This window comes from Electrona antarctica (genome assembly GCF_951216825.1).
Source record: "Electrona antarctica genome assembly, chromosome: 18".
In the NCBI taxonomy this organism is placed as follows: Eukaryota; Metazoa; Chordata; class Actinopteri; order Myctophiformes; family Myctophidae; genus Electrona; species Electrona antarctica.
Genome location: NC_136799.1, coordinates 12,489,988 through 12,505,056, shown reverse-complemented (window position 1 = coordinate 12,505,056; position 15,069 = coordinate 12,489,988). Strand labels below are relative to the sequence as shown.

The 15,069-nt window shown below is 46.7% G+C and overlaps 1 protein-coding gene across 1 annotated transcript in view; it reads left to right on the top strand.

The window, feature by feature from the left end:
• Positions 1-609: 609 nt before the first annotated feature.
• The window catches only part of LOC306941779 (disheveled-associated activator of morphogenesis 2-like), a 109,844-nt gene continuing 95,384 nt past the window's right edge, over positions 610-15,069 (top strand). The window contains exon 1 of the mRNA XM_079527422.1: positions 610-930. The gene's annotated coding sequence lies outside the window, so the exon portion shown is untranslated. The remainder of the gene's footprint in view (positions 931-15,069) is intronic.

Sequence of the window (15,069 nt, the reverse complement as noted above, 5' to 3'; positions counted from 1 at the left end):
TTCATGTCAAGGACCCCCACATTGATCCACATTAGCCTGTGGACCTCCATTTGAAAAGATATGCCAGGGAGGGACCCCCGAGTGATTTTCAACCAGTGGTCCGGGGACCACCAGTGGTCCGGGGACCACTAGTGGTCCTTGAGGAGGTTCCAGGTGGTCCCCATCATTTAGCTGGGGACCACCTGGAACCCCCTAAAGGACCACTGATGGGGACCACCTGGAACCCCCTAAACCCCCCTAACCACTGGTTGAAAAACACTGTTTTATAGGGGTCCCTCCCTGGCATGAGAGTCCCTCCCTGGCATGAGAGTCCCTCCCTGGCATGAAACCAGTGTTTACACAATGTTTGTGTTTTAACACAAACACTCAAAACTAGTCATAGGTGATGGTAGCAAAACAATGTTTGTGAAACCCTCAAAGCTGGACATAATAGGAGGGCCCCTCAAAAAATATATAGTACTTTTCCCCCCCCACCACTGATATAGAAAGATAAATTGGCATCTCTCCCAGATTGCTGTGGCCGCACTACTGTCTCTTTAAAAGGGGAGACGGGGGTGGGCGGGGGGGCGTGGTGCTGCTGCTGCTGTTGTGAGGAGCGACCGTCTTGTCAGTTATTGCGTTCGGTTCACACACACACAGTGCTGCTGCCATTCACTGTGTGTACAGGCACTAAGGCAGACAGCTGTACAGTACACAGCAGAGAGGCTCAATGAACTGCTGCCTGCTACTACAACTGAACACACACACATACACTCTGAAAGGAAGGACGCTCTGTGTGTTTGGTGGCACCTTGCGAGGCTTAATTCGTTTGTTTTTGGTTACCTTTACATTTTTGACAGTGACAAACAACGACGTCAAGGGATTTATTATCCAAGAAGCGTGATCGTCTGACTGTCTCCCCCACCGGCCGCGACGAATCAATCTGAGTCGGTAAGTCTGCTATTTTATACACGTTTTTTTTTGTTGGTGCATGAGAAATTAATATATATTTGCCATCTCTTCTCTTCGGTTTTTGTGCTCAGTCAGTGAGTGTATAGTGCGCATGGAAGCTAAAAGAAGGGAAGTCATCATGTCATCATCGACTGCAATTGCTTACACCGAAGCAAATGATTGCTTTGAAATGAAAATGTGCATTTTCATCATAGGTTAATATGCTACACACGTTGTCAATTGCGTTGACTCGTGTCATCATGATCAAACATGTCAAAGAACGGGAATATGGTTGGTTTACCGTTTACGGGAACGCTGGTGTTATCATCATGTATGTTAATTGAATGTTGGATTTATTTGCAGCTGTTTTCATCATAACATGCTAATTTAGAGTCGGACACAGTGGGGGCATCTTCGCATATTCTGAACCGAACGGGAAAATATATTTTTTTCACGCGACATACATGATACAAGTCAGAACGTTTGGCCCAAATTCTGATGCATTTCGCTCAGTATCTGGGACCTGACACTCTTTCTTCAGGCTTTAATATGCCATTGAATGAAGCTTGTTTCCCAATGACTCTCCCGTCCTTCATTGGTCGAAGATCATTGATAAAAACAATGCACTGTATATAATGCAACCTGCGCTGCCACTTTGTGTGTGTGTGTGTGTGTGTGTGTGTCGCACAGATGACCTCGCAATAACGTTCAGTAGGTAAATGGGCAGACCGTTAATGCTATTCCTGTCGCCGCAGATAGAGGGCACTGTATCACCTTCGCGGCCCTGACTGTCATCACAGCACTGGAAAATCCAGAGCATTGATTGTAGCTTTATCCAGACAGACAGCAGGTCTGTCTACTCTGTCCTCTTGTTTTGCCAAATTTGGCCCGTGTGCCTTCATTCAGGCTGTGTTTTACATCATAACACCGGCGGCATGTCAAAATATTTCTCCTTGTAACAAAGAACAGATCTGCAGTCTCATGTTTCCTGCTGTCCAAACATCAGAAATTAGCCTAATCACACAACATGGATTAAAAAGTGAAAAATAGATTTTTTTTTGTTTCTTAAATTGTATTCCCCCACCTCCTAACCACAGTTCTCTATGTCATACCTTTGTGGAACAGTCTGAATGTTTCTGCAATTTTTTGGCATAACATTATTACTACACTCTTATGGTGTTATATGAGGTATTTAATCTGACAACATCTGGCTTTAGTGCATGGCATCTTGACTGGGAGCTTATTGAGCGGTTGCTGGGTGAGGCATCACGCTGAGTACAAAATCAACTGGGATCATCGACACAGCTTTGCCCATTAGGCACTTGACTTGACCATCAACTGCGTTCCCTCTACTCCTGGCTCAACATTGTACTTGGAGTGTCCATTAAGCCACAGACAGTAATACTTAACTGTTTGGAAGAGACTTAGCAACAAAAAAAAGTACTAAAAGAAGAGAAATTGTGATGATGGGTGAAGGGATTGTGATGATTTTTGACATGGAAATCACCCTTTAATCAGGCTAACCTATTCAGATTAAGTTGGTTTGAGGGATTTGTCAGTTTACTCACTGTACTGTAAAGGCTGTCGAAGGAATTTGTGACCATGTAAAACGCACATGGCTTTACAGGCTTCAAGAGGCCACCCACCCACAAACCTCGACAGAGAGTCCTCTAGTCTGCTGGCAACGAGAGACGGATTAATTGAGAATATTAAGCCCTGCAAATAGCCGTGCTTCATATCCCTCATGAAATCCATTGAGCTTTTTAATGTGCTTTGAGCATTCTGCACGTTTTGGCTTTGTCGACTCCTCGGCATGTTAAATTTACACATTGGCAGCATTCACCTGCTTGCTCTTAATTCAAGCAGCTGTCCCACCAGTGTTTGGGCCGGCCTGTGTATTTTAGAAAAAGGAAGGGGGAAGAAAATGTAGGTCCGACGTCCAAGAGTAACAAGGTGACTGGGCTGAGGTCTTGTGTGTCTGTGTGTGTGTGTGAGACTGTGAGTGTGTGTGGTTGGTTATAGGTATGACTGGAAGTGGAAGCCTTGCTCAGCTCAGGGGTGGCTGGCGTGTGCATTACCAGGTAATGGAATGCCCACACATGGCTTTGGTGTGTCTTTACGTTCCTCTCTAGTACCCCTGGCTCCTCGGTAAGCTCCTGCCCACTCCTCCTGGCTGGCCCAGCTGTGGGGAGGGCTGGCCAGGGGAAAGACAGGGCCATTGTTTCCTACCAGCCGCTGAGACAGAGGTTTACTTGCTCCGCCGGGGCCAGATGTTATGCTTGGCATTGGTCACTGCCCGTCGCGGCAGTAAGGTGAGAAGCTGGTGCGGCAGTTTACCTGGCTGGCCGGAGGCAGGGTCAGTGGCGTGTGCTCGGAGCCGGCCGGGTGTGGTGCTTCTTGCCCACGGCTTCCTTCTGTTTGCTCTTGCGTGCACTTGGGTGGTGCGCTTGGACGTAAACGACACACTCAATCATGCACAATGATAGTGCAAGAGGGCAGTCGTTACCGCTGGGTACAGTGCATGGTTTGTAGCCAGGGCATACCTTGCAGTTAAGATGCAAATTAGATGCATTGCAGACTAGGCTACTATATGCGCTGTTGCACGCATGGAGTAAGATAACATTCAAACACAGGCACACAGAAACTAATTATCATTTTTATATCAATAACATTGCCGACAGCTCACAGGCACACAGAGCTGTGCTGTGCTTTTCCTGTAGTTCATCAATTAGCCTTACAAGTAAACGGCAGTGTCCCAGTCTCGCCTAATACGACCCCCGTGTCTGATGTTCGCCAGCAGCTGGCCTTTCTTCTTTACCCTTCAGTCATCACCAACACGCTGAGCTCCCACAGCGCACGCAGAAAAAAACCGTGCGCCCCAGTCTCTCTGCCGGAGAGAGTGTGTTGATCGAGCACACTCACTCTTTGTGTGGTGGTGGGCGAGCGGGCAGCCAGGCAGCATGCCGGGGTTACTGCATCAACGCAGCGTCTCTCTGGCATGAAGCAAGAGTCGTCTGAGAGTAATTAGTAGTGAGGGTATAATCCTACACCAGACTCTGTATTAGGGCTGCAAACTATCAATTATTTTCTTAGCATTATTCTATTATTTTTTGATTAATGAATATTCTAGAAGCGTGTCATCATGTTGCTAGCTTGTAATATACAATACTTTTTAAGAGGTTAGAATTTTCTTTGCCTACATGCCAAGAACTGTTGCAGCCCTATTGTGTGTGTGTGTGTGTGTGTGTGTGTGTGTGTGTGTGTGTGTGTGTGTGTGTGTGTGTGTGTGTGTGTGTGTGTGTGTGTGTGTGTGTGTGTGTGTGTGTGTGTGTGTGTGTGTGTGTGTGTGTGTGTGTGTGTGTGTGTGTGTGTGTGTGTGTGTGTGTGTGTGTGTGTGTGTGTGTGTGTGTGTGTGTGTGTGTGTGTTGGGATTATTTGACTTTATTAATGCTACTGTATTTAAAACTATTTTATTAAAATCTACTGTTGCACACGCCTACTCATATTGCTTACACTAATGCAACAATACCCCCCCCCCCCCCTCTTCCACCCAGTCCTCCTCAATCACAACTGGTGCTTTCATCGCTCCTTCTCATCACATACTGTGTTGAGGACGAGATGTTGAAGAAAGTCAAAGTGTTGGGACGGTGGGATTAGTTCAGTGGCATGCAAGTTGCATTTGGAGGCAAACTTATTTTCACATTTTCCCTACTAGAGTTACATAGCATCCATATGGGCCTATACACACAAACAGCATTGCATTTATTTTTACATTCGAGTACTAGAGTTACACAGCACGCAATATGGGTCTATCTACACAACAGCATGCATGTATTTTTAGGAGGGAGGATGAAAACCTTTTCCAGTGTGACATGGACAGTATGCCTGGCTGGCTGCGCGGCCTGCCCTGCAGTGAGGCCCACATTTCACAGACTTGAGTTATAAAACTCACGGGCATTAATATTCAATAATAACTGGCTAGTGGCTACGGTTTTAAGCTAGAAAAGTATTGAATGCCTGCTCTGTGGTCTATACACATAATATAATATATTACACGGTTGATCATTCATACTGTATTATGAATGATCCCTGTATCCTGGCCATTATGAACATAATATGGCATGTATAACGTGCTTGCAGTTATGATGGATTTATCCTGTGGAAAGTTTTTTTGCATACACGTGTCACAACTGAGGAGATGAATGCACCGAACAGGAAATTGAAACTTTTGTTCGGTTTTCAGCCTTTTCCTCTCTGACCGACCGGCTTCAATCCATGAGGATGTTGGTTGCCTCGGCAGTTGTGTGCGGTTCATGGAGTCTTCACAGGGATAATATGATGGATAAATGATAGATTATCTTGAGAAGGAATGTTTTGAGGGCCAGCTGCATGGCATTGTCATTTGTAGAGCATGGAGCCTGGCAACGGAGGGCCCACACTATAAGTAAAGTAAAGTCAAAGTGTGCAGCAGTTGTTTTCAAACATGTTCATGGAATAAGAGGTTTGTTTGATTGATTGAATACTTTTTAGGCATGTGGTACAGCCAGACATTAAGGTGAAAACAAGACAAGGCAACACAAAAAGGTCATGCATGCATGGGGACTTGTTTCCATCGCAGTCCTAATTGTCAACATTTATCAAACTAGAAGATCTGCAAGCTCACACGTTTGCAACTTTGCAAGCTTGTCATTTTGCTGGGGTCCCCCTGGAACACCCTCAATGAAGGCAGTGGTTCCTGGACTAAAAGTGCATCACTTCGTGCTGCGCTGCATACATTACAAATGATCAATTTGGGGGGGGGGGTCCATGACACGAAAAAGGTTTGAGAACCACTGGCACAGAGACCTTGCTGATGGGTAACTGGAACAGTCTCCGGTCTGTTTCCCTCACACAGTAGTGGAGCTGTTCTCCGTCCGCTGCTGTGAAACACCTGAGTTGGAGAGGAAGCGCAGCGTGGCAGGAATGCCCCCTTTGTGCCCAGCAGCCCTGGCTGGCTGGCTGGCTGGCTGGCTGGCTGGCTGGCTGGCGCTGCTTCAGGAATGGAGCCCGGCCAACCGTGAAGCAATGCCACGATGATATGATCTTAATGTTGGCTGCTACCATACACCAGTGGTTCCCAAACATTTGTACTCCAGACCCAAGAGGTAAATGTGCACCCCTCCGCCAACACCCCCCACCACCACCACCACCACCACCGTATTTAATCGTGAAAATAATAGTCAATATACAAGCTTGACGCTCAAATGTAAATAAAATAAAATAAATTGTGTATTTACGTCACAACCCATAAAAATGGGTCCGTCTGTGACCCCAAAATTGGCCAACACCGCCTTAACACCCAGTAAGGAATATGTTTCCATGTTTGACCTCGTCCTCTTGTCTTTCCAGAAAAGAACAGTTAAAGTATGGTAGACTATAAGTAAACTGAACTGCAAGCTGTGATTCTACAAAAAAAAGAAAAGACCATACCTCATGGGCCATATTCTCTACCACTGAGGAGGAAATCTCCTTGTCCAATGGGATCTATTAAAGAAAACATTGGTGGACGCTTTACATTCTTCCTCTACCCCTATTTCTCCTCCTCTTCCTCTCTTTCCTCCTCCGCAGTCTCTCCCTATAGTCTTAATTTCCTCTCTCGGCTCAGCCGTGGAAGAAAAGCGAAAGTGTCACTGTCAGACACACGCGCATGCACACCTCACGCACACACTTACACAACGTATAAAGAATAGACTTGTGCAAGAGGGTGGCTAATTAAAAACTCATAAAACCTGGATACTAAATTGTGAACTGGACGCCTCAGGTTCTCTTCGGGCCATTTCCCGCCTCGCACAATGTGCCATTGTTGCGCAGCGCTACTGTAGCGAGACTGTAGCCTGTCGGGGCCCCAACACTGTGTTGTGGGAAACAGTAGTTTGCTGCCTTGGCTACCTGATTAGGCTCGCAGGTTTTCCGCTACCCGTTGAAATCGGAAGCAATTGGAGTCTCCGTTGCACCCTCGATTGTTCCAAATGTGCGGGGGGATGGGGGGGCTTGGGTGGAGCTGCTTGTAGCCACAGTGCAGTGTTGTATTATTTTGCATTTGCCTAATGCGTTGGCTTCTTCAATCATATCTGAGGCGCGGCGGGGAGCAGGTGCTCGCCTCAGATTGCCTCCTAACTGTCTTCTGGCATTATTTGCCCATCGTGGAGAATGATTCAGCGCTGGGGGTAATGGGGGTTGAGAATATCCTAATACGTCTTCAGTCCCTGACAGCTTCCTCCCCCCCCCCTCTTTTCCACAATCTTTCTCCCCTCCTATACCTCTTGCTCCCAAGCCTTCCCTCCCGGTTACTCTCTGTCTTTACCCTCTCTCAACCCCCCCAACCCCCCACACACACTCCACCGACTCAAAGAAACGGTTGTTTCGGTCCACCCCGTCTCCCGTGCGTTCAGTCACACGCAATTAGCTCCCGTCAAAACAGGCTGCAGCAGGACGGAGGTCGAGAGAGAGAGAGAGCGAGCGGGTGCGTCCGAGCCTCGCACTCAGCCCTATTGCTCTCTCCTCCTGAACCCCATCCCATGGCTGGCTAATATTACCCCTACGCTACCGAGAGAAGGGTCAGGAGGGTTTCGTCGGTAGATGGAAGGGAGGGATGGAGGTGGGTGGGGGGTTTACACTCGGGACCTGTGCGCGTGCTGCCTCGCTGAGCACAAAGCAACTCTTTCACCAGGGATCTGGAGCACATATGGAATCGTTTATCAAACCCCCAATGCGTCAGCCGCCTAGCCCCGAACCCCCCCGCCGCCCCTGTACTGTTCAGTGCTGCAGGTTTCCCCTTCACCTCCACAAACGCCACGACTCACTTTACCTCCGAAATTACCTCAAAAAAGGCAGCGATCCCACCTGGAGACATTTCTTCTCCACTCACTTTTTCCTCCTCCCTAGTCCCGAAACTGTTGCACCGCCATCAGTGTTGCCATTCCTGCTTATTATTAAGTGACGTTGGGCTTGTTGTTCTGTATAGTAGCTTGTTAATATAGTTTTTTTGGGGGGGGCTTGTTTCTAAAGTGTAGTTGCTTAATTTGGGATTGCTTCCTAATGTTGAAACCAGTGGCTCTCTGGGTTTTCTCAAAGAAACCCAAATTAATATGTACCCCCATCTGAACATATTTTGTGCCATGGGACCCCGGCCCATACCAGAGTTGTTGTTAAAATGTTGTAAATATGTTATTTTTCAGAAGATTATTTTTAAATAGCCAATCTACAAGCTCAAAACACGTTATCGCGCACAACGCATCACGACATGTGGAGAGCTTGTAGATTGTCTTTTTTCAAATGCTTATTTTCATGGACCTGGTTGCTTATTTCTCTCGCAAAATCTGGCAACACTGCCCTTTATAGTCCTGAATCGTTTTTAACCGCCATCACTTTCGGCTCATTGAGTTACCAGACATTGCATCGAGGAACCCTAGACAAAGCTCTTTTTAAAAAAACATATGAAGGCCTAATGAGTGGTTTCTGGTTAGATATTTTCATGGTCCTCATGTGTGGAGCACTGTGTGGAATTCACTTGCCATAATGGTATTGTCTTTTGATATTCTGCCTCATGTCAGTCATTTGCCTGACATTCTCGCTAACATGGCTGGTATTCACATTGTTCCGACTGACGTTTTAAAGACGATATGGTACCTTCACCAACGGGCATTTGGCAATGGTCGCACTTCATGCTCGGTGGGACAAATTCAGGTCAAGTTACTCGTGTTTGGGCTTAATATGGGGTCAGCATTCAGTGAAGTTTGCTTACCTTTTCGGTAAGTGGATTAGTATCCACACAACATTGAGAGGAACGCTAGTACAACAGTAACGCAATAGCTGTGTGACATCATCTTCCAAGGCCTGGCCTTTAACTGCACAGCTGGGTGTAGATAACGGAGTGGTCTGGATGTTTATTTTTTTCCCCCTGCTACATTCCAGCTTCTTATTTATAATAGCATGATGTCCAACTCAGGGGGGGTTACTTCTATAAAAGGAAGTCGGAGGATTCTTTCGTTGCCGATCCACTCAAACAGAGGCTCACATGCCACGTTTTCTCAATATGTAACCTCTTAGATATCCAGTAGAAAGACATCGCTCATGCAAATTATGAGTTTTATTCGGGTTTAAGATAACGAGTTACATGATTGAACGCTGTCTGCAAAATCAGAATCAGAAGGTTGTAAATGTGAAACCATAAAGCACTTTTGGCTGGACTGGATGTATAATCATCCATGTGCATCCAAGAATTTACATTTAGTCTTTTCTTTTTTGCTCTCTCTGTTCTCAAAGCTGTTTTGAATAAGATGAAGAGACACTGTGTCTATAATAGACACAGTCCACTATTTCAGAGGTCAGTTTTGGGTTTTGTTGAGGATAGACTCAACACACTGCACAGGTCAGCTTGCACTGTGGTGCAAGCTGACCTTTGACATTTCAGGTTGTTCACTTGCCAGTGTGACCCTCCAGGAAATTGGTTTTGTTTACAGAGAGCTTGTCATTATGTGCTTTGAATTCAATTAGCTTGACGGGTCATGGTGAGAACCCCAAGGCATTCATAACCAAGTTCTGGAGTCATGTGGCTGTGTTTTGTCCAAGGCCCCTCCTACAAAACCCACCCTGAGAATTTTCTCAGCTTGAGAAGTGATGAGATTTGATCCGGATTGTCAAATTGTCGACAACGCTTCAGGTCTACAGTAGTTTATCTGGCCTTGGGGCTTTATCTTCAGTTGTCAGTTTCGTAGGAACAAATCCTCCCTAAATGAGCCCAAACTCCTCAACCCCAACAATCCAGATGTCCTCAGTGGCCTTACGCCCCATTTAATGCCTAGCAGATGGTATTTGCAGTGCTGGATTCTGTAAAACCAGATTATCATAATGAGGTCATTTACCGATGAACTGTGAGGGTTTGGCCAATTTATGTGGTGGAAGCTGACCCTGCTCGCCTGGGTGTTTGAAAGTTACTTATAGATTACCCTTTTAGGTTAAATAGTCTTGAAGCATGACAACTCCTTGCTTGAACAGCTTCAGATATAAAGCTCATATTTTCCCAAGGTGTTAATTCAGACCGACTGTGAAGCAGTCATTTTTTCCCCTAATAGACTTTGGGGTAATGTATAGTTTCTGGCTTGTGTTTTTGTAGCTTCCCTCCCTTGCTGTCTTTGGTGGACAGGGTTATTATTTTTTTTGCACTGCCCTGAGTGGCTCTAGTTTGTTTGTTAGATTGTGGGAAAATTCCTGGGCTGTCCGTGAGAGTCCCCCGCTCTCTGGACTAGCTTTTCCCTGGGGTCTTGGAGACATGGAGGGGCCGAGCCACACATGAGCTCCAGGGTCCTCGTATCCCAGGCACCCCCCCCCCCTGTTATTAGCAATGGAGCACTGTCCAATGATGCAAAATGCATACACATATGGTGTGTTAACTTAACTCCAACAAGAGTATATAAACTCTTGTTGCGAACTGAGCGGTGGCACTATACTTTTATTGTTAGTTACTGTGTGTTACATAGTGACTGTGTGTTATAATACTACTGTGTTAGTGTGTGTGGTGCCTTGGAGTGCCTTGGAGCCAAGCATAGTTGTTGACTTAAGCAACTGCAGGGTCAATAGGTCCTACTCAGACAGGGGTCAAAGGTCCTAATCAGACAGACACACAGAGCTGTCCTTACTCAGACATATGGATATACATGCATACGGACAGACACTCATTGGAGACGGTGTGCCCACCGCTCAAAAATACTTTTAGAGTTAACGACTTGAAGCCGTGTTCTGGGATGGACTTGATGCGAAAAATAGCTGATCTACAAGCTCACAGATCCCTGGAGTCCCGGAGGACTTGTGGATCAGCTATTTCCACTATAGTGAAGAGATTTGAAAATTGGAGGCGCCCTAGTATGGGGAGGGGGGGGGGACTCGGGTCAACTAAGTATAGGGTTTAAGTGTTTAAATTAACACTCTGGGCTTCTTTCTAATCCTTCCAGTACAACCCCCTGTCACCCTGTGGCCAAACCCATTTTGTGGGTCAGAGATGAGAGACGTCACAATCTCATTCCAATGTGGGAGTCCTGGGAAATGTGGGAATGTGATGCAGAACCCAGAATCCTTCCCCCATCACTAAACCATTTCAGATTTATAGGCTGAAACTTTGAGAAGATTTTGAGAATGGCTGGGTTTACTTGGGTTCCTGATGCCTTGTTTGTCCTGGCTTCAAGATCCGAAATTCAACCAAACATTGTTAGGCAGAACATTATTTTTAATACATATTTAGATTTTTATTATTGTGGGAACGTTGGCTTCCATTAACAGAAAGCCTGCACTTTCTGTTAGCTTGGATTTCCCATCGATGATGTCACTGGTGGATGGGTTTCTGAACTGCTCACAGCCCTCCTATGAGACAGACTGAGTAGGATGTTTTTTTTGCTATTTTATCATGAGGACCAATTATATGAAGAGATGGTTTGAAAAGTGGTGAAGTGGTCCTTTAACTGGCCTGACATTGACTGAAAAAAGCAGGTGTGCAACAATGTCTCATTTGTCAACAGTTTAATATTTTAAAAGATTTCAAGGGATTATGATCTCAATTTAGTTCAAATATATGTAGCCATAAACCAGAAAACCTTCTACAAGCCTACAGTGCATTACTAAACATAGAACGCTTTCTGCAAGCCCACATGACTAAACAAAGCAGAAAGAATTCTGCAAGCCAAGCAGCATCATAATTCCTCCTATGGCTTCTGAATGACAACATCTTCCTGCAATGACTTTATAGTGTAGTTCAAAGAACTCTTAAAAGAACATGCTGCATCTTCTGAGCGATCGACCTTTCCATTGTGTTTGAGCTCCGAGATGGATGAGCGAAAGGCAGTTAAGCATCCGGGAAACGATGACAAACGCGTACGGGGGCGAGACGAGAGTCTCTCCCTCACCGCGTTGCCTTTTCATATGCTTTCGGCTGGCTTAGCAGACTTACCAAACGGCGGACCATGCAGTGCCATAGATCCGTCATCCCCGTTCTCGCCAAGTGACAGACCGCGTGGTTGACAACAACTAAAGCATTCAGGGGCACTATGAAAAGGGCTCTCTGTCTCCGGAGAGGCGGGGCTGAAATGGGGCCTTTTAGCTTTCATCCTTCCAGCGGGGCACAGATTGATCTCGCGCAGGTCTGCGGCTGGTGCACCTCAAACGGGACTGCTGAGAAAGCAAGCCGTGTGTTTGTGTCGGGGCTCTTAAAATGCTGCATGCTTTCCCCCCCCCCCCCCCCAAACCAGATTTGGCATCTGAAAGGTGTTCTAGTCCCTTGTCCTTGGGCACCCCCGACCCTCCCACCACTCAAAGTGCTGCTGTTATTTTCGGCATTCACGCTAACTACGACCGCAAGCAACCCCCTCACTGCAGAATGCATCCCTAAACGGTGCCCCATAGGTTTGACGACGCTAGCTTCATTGGCTACATGGTATCCTGCAGTATATATTCAAAAGTATCAGACTAATATTTACGTAGTATTTTGTTTAGACAGATGTTAGGCTAATTAATTGTTTACGTGGTAGCCTAGTCTTCTTCGAGGCCGAACACACTTCTCTCTGCACTGTATTTATGTTATTATTTAGCTTGTTAAACACTTAAGTGGCTTTGGATAAGGGCATCTGCTAAGCGCCAACATTGTAAGGGAAACAAGTAGACCTGCACTTGATGTGTGATGATGATCAAGATCACATAAGCTCTAATTCACCCGTACTGATGTGAAAACACACGCGCGCTCGTGTGTGTCTCATATAACAGTAGTCCTCTTTTTCTTTAAAAAAATTGAATCCTGGGCACTACACTCCCTCTGCCAACCTGGGGAGAGCAACGGACTGACCTCATGCTTCCTTCTATGCATGAGGAGTCCAAGCTGCTTCTTTTCACCTGCCAGGGGGGAGTTACCCCGGTTGGACTTAGCGCGTGGAAGGAACACGTTATTCCAACCAGTTACTTTCCCCTCCATCAGGCTCCCTGGCTGGCCAGGGGGAGGCAGTATAGAGACCAGGGTTGTAGTTCTTTTTCATGAACCCCCAAATTGTTTTGTCCACAAACTACCGTCAGTAGGTTCATCCGTCCTCGTCACCATCGCTGCAGCTCTACCCTTGCTTTACAGATGAAGGGGGGAGGGGGAGGGGGGAGGGAGAGGGGGGGCGGAAATGTCCAGAGTCCATTGAGATCCTTCGATAAACACTCCAGCTGCTTCCCTCCTGTTAAATATCCACCGACAGTCTTGTGACCTGTCGGTGTGGTTCCCTAGGAAACTGCCAGTCCCCCGTCCCCCCTCCCCCTGTTTCCCATCTAGATGTCGACATGCCAGTTGCGTCCTCTCTTGAGCTGTGCACTTTTTTTTTTATCCCACGATTTTTGTAACCCATTTTCTTTTTACCCAGTGTCAATTGTCGACTGTTATCCTGGGCACTACCCTCCCTCTGCCTACTTGCGGGGAGAGCAACGGACTGACCTGATCATGTTTCCTTCAATGCATGAGGAGAAAGCCGCTTCTTTTCACCTGACCGGGGAAAATGTTGGACGTAGCGCGTGGAAGGAAACCAGTTCCTTTCCCCTCCGCGCTGTTTGGCTGTTGTTGGTTCCGCTTGTTGTATGTAAACCCCCCCAATCACAATCTTGCCATCAGGGTCCAGGAAACTCTGGACGTAAACAAAATGGCAGAAGCCTAGCGAAGACAATCGAATGACTCGACAGGGTCCTAGCAACGGTTACAAGAGAGCAGGTTATTTTTGGTGTGAGTGCGTGCGTGCGTGCGTGCGTGTGTGTTTGTGTGGAGGTATTGTAGAGGGCTTGGGAAAGACAATATCCATGCGTAATGTGTTTGCACTGGGTGGTTTATGTGTGTTTGCTACAGATTACATGGCTGAAAAGTAAATGGGGTGTAGTTTCCTTTCATTTTCTAAGCCCCGTCACAAATTATGCCAGATGGTTCTAGGATGCATGGCATTTCCTGTGTGTTTTCATTCCCATTGATGAAGCTCGTTGGTTTTGTTTCGAGGACGTGCTAACCGGACCGGGCTTTGTCATAATAGTGTAATTGATATCCATAGTAGCTATAAGTACCTTTTTGCTTTTCCATTTCACAGGCCTTTTGTGTTTGTGTACGGTATGCGTGCGGTATGCGTGCGTTGCACATGTGCTGAAAGGCCTGTCCTGTCAGCGATGATTGTGATGGAGAGATAACCCATAAGCCACTGGTCTGCGGGCCAAACCATCAGACTGTTGCATCCGTACAGGAACAGCTTAAATCCAGAACAGCACTGTTTAAGCTACTGCAGAAAGAGACAGATCCTCTCTGTCTCTCCCAGGATAATGGCTCCAGCCTCCAAGCCATTTGATATTTTTCCCCCCATACAAGTACCATAGAGCCTTTTCTTATACAGTACCATATCTCTCCAGGCAGTGGTGCTTGTACTAGGATGCTGAGGTCTTTTTTAAGTCCAACCACCGACCCTCTAGTTCCACACCCTCTCCCCCTACTAACCCCCCCCCCCCCCCCCCCATGCACGCAGCCCCACCCCCTGCTGCTGGGGTCTTGTCCAGCAGCCATGGGGGGATTAGCTCTGTCGTGCAGCATGAGAAGAGAGATTGTGTGCGTGACTTGTGCGTGTGTGAGTGCATGTTGGGGTGAGAAATAAATGTACAGGCCAGGGGAGGCCAAGGCGGAAGAAATTACAGAAAGAGGGGGGAAAATGTTGGGTCAGAGCACTGAGAGCAGTGTGACAATACCCTGCTAGACTGACCATCACCATGTCTAGTAGAAGTGATGATTGTGTGCACGTGGGGGGGGGGGATTATAGGTATTAGACGGGAAGAGTGGGCCCCTGATGGAGACATTAGTGCCACTATGCCCCCCCCCTCCCTCACACACTCGTCTCGCTCCCTTAAATGCACAATTAACTCTACCAGAATGATCCAGGCTACTATTGCCTGTTTTGATTGTGTGTTGTGAACTTGTGACTGCAAGTAAATCCCTTTTCTTCTATATTTGATCCCCTAACCCAGTATTCGTGTGCCTACTTTAGTACTTCTATATACCAAATGGAACTCAACGTATCAAATTAGAGGGATAGCCTACAGTATATATCATCTATGTCGGGT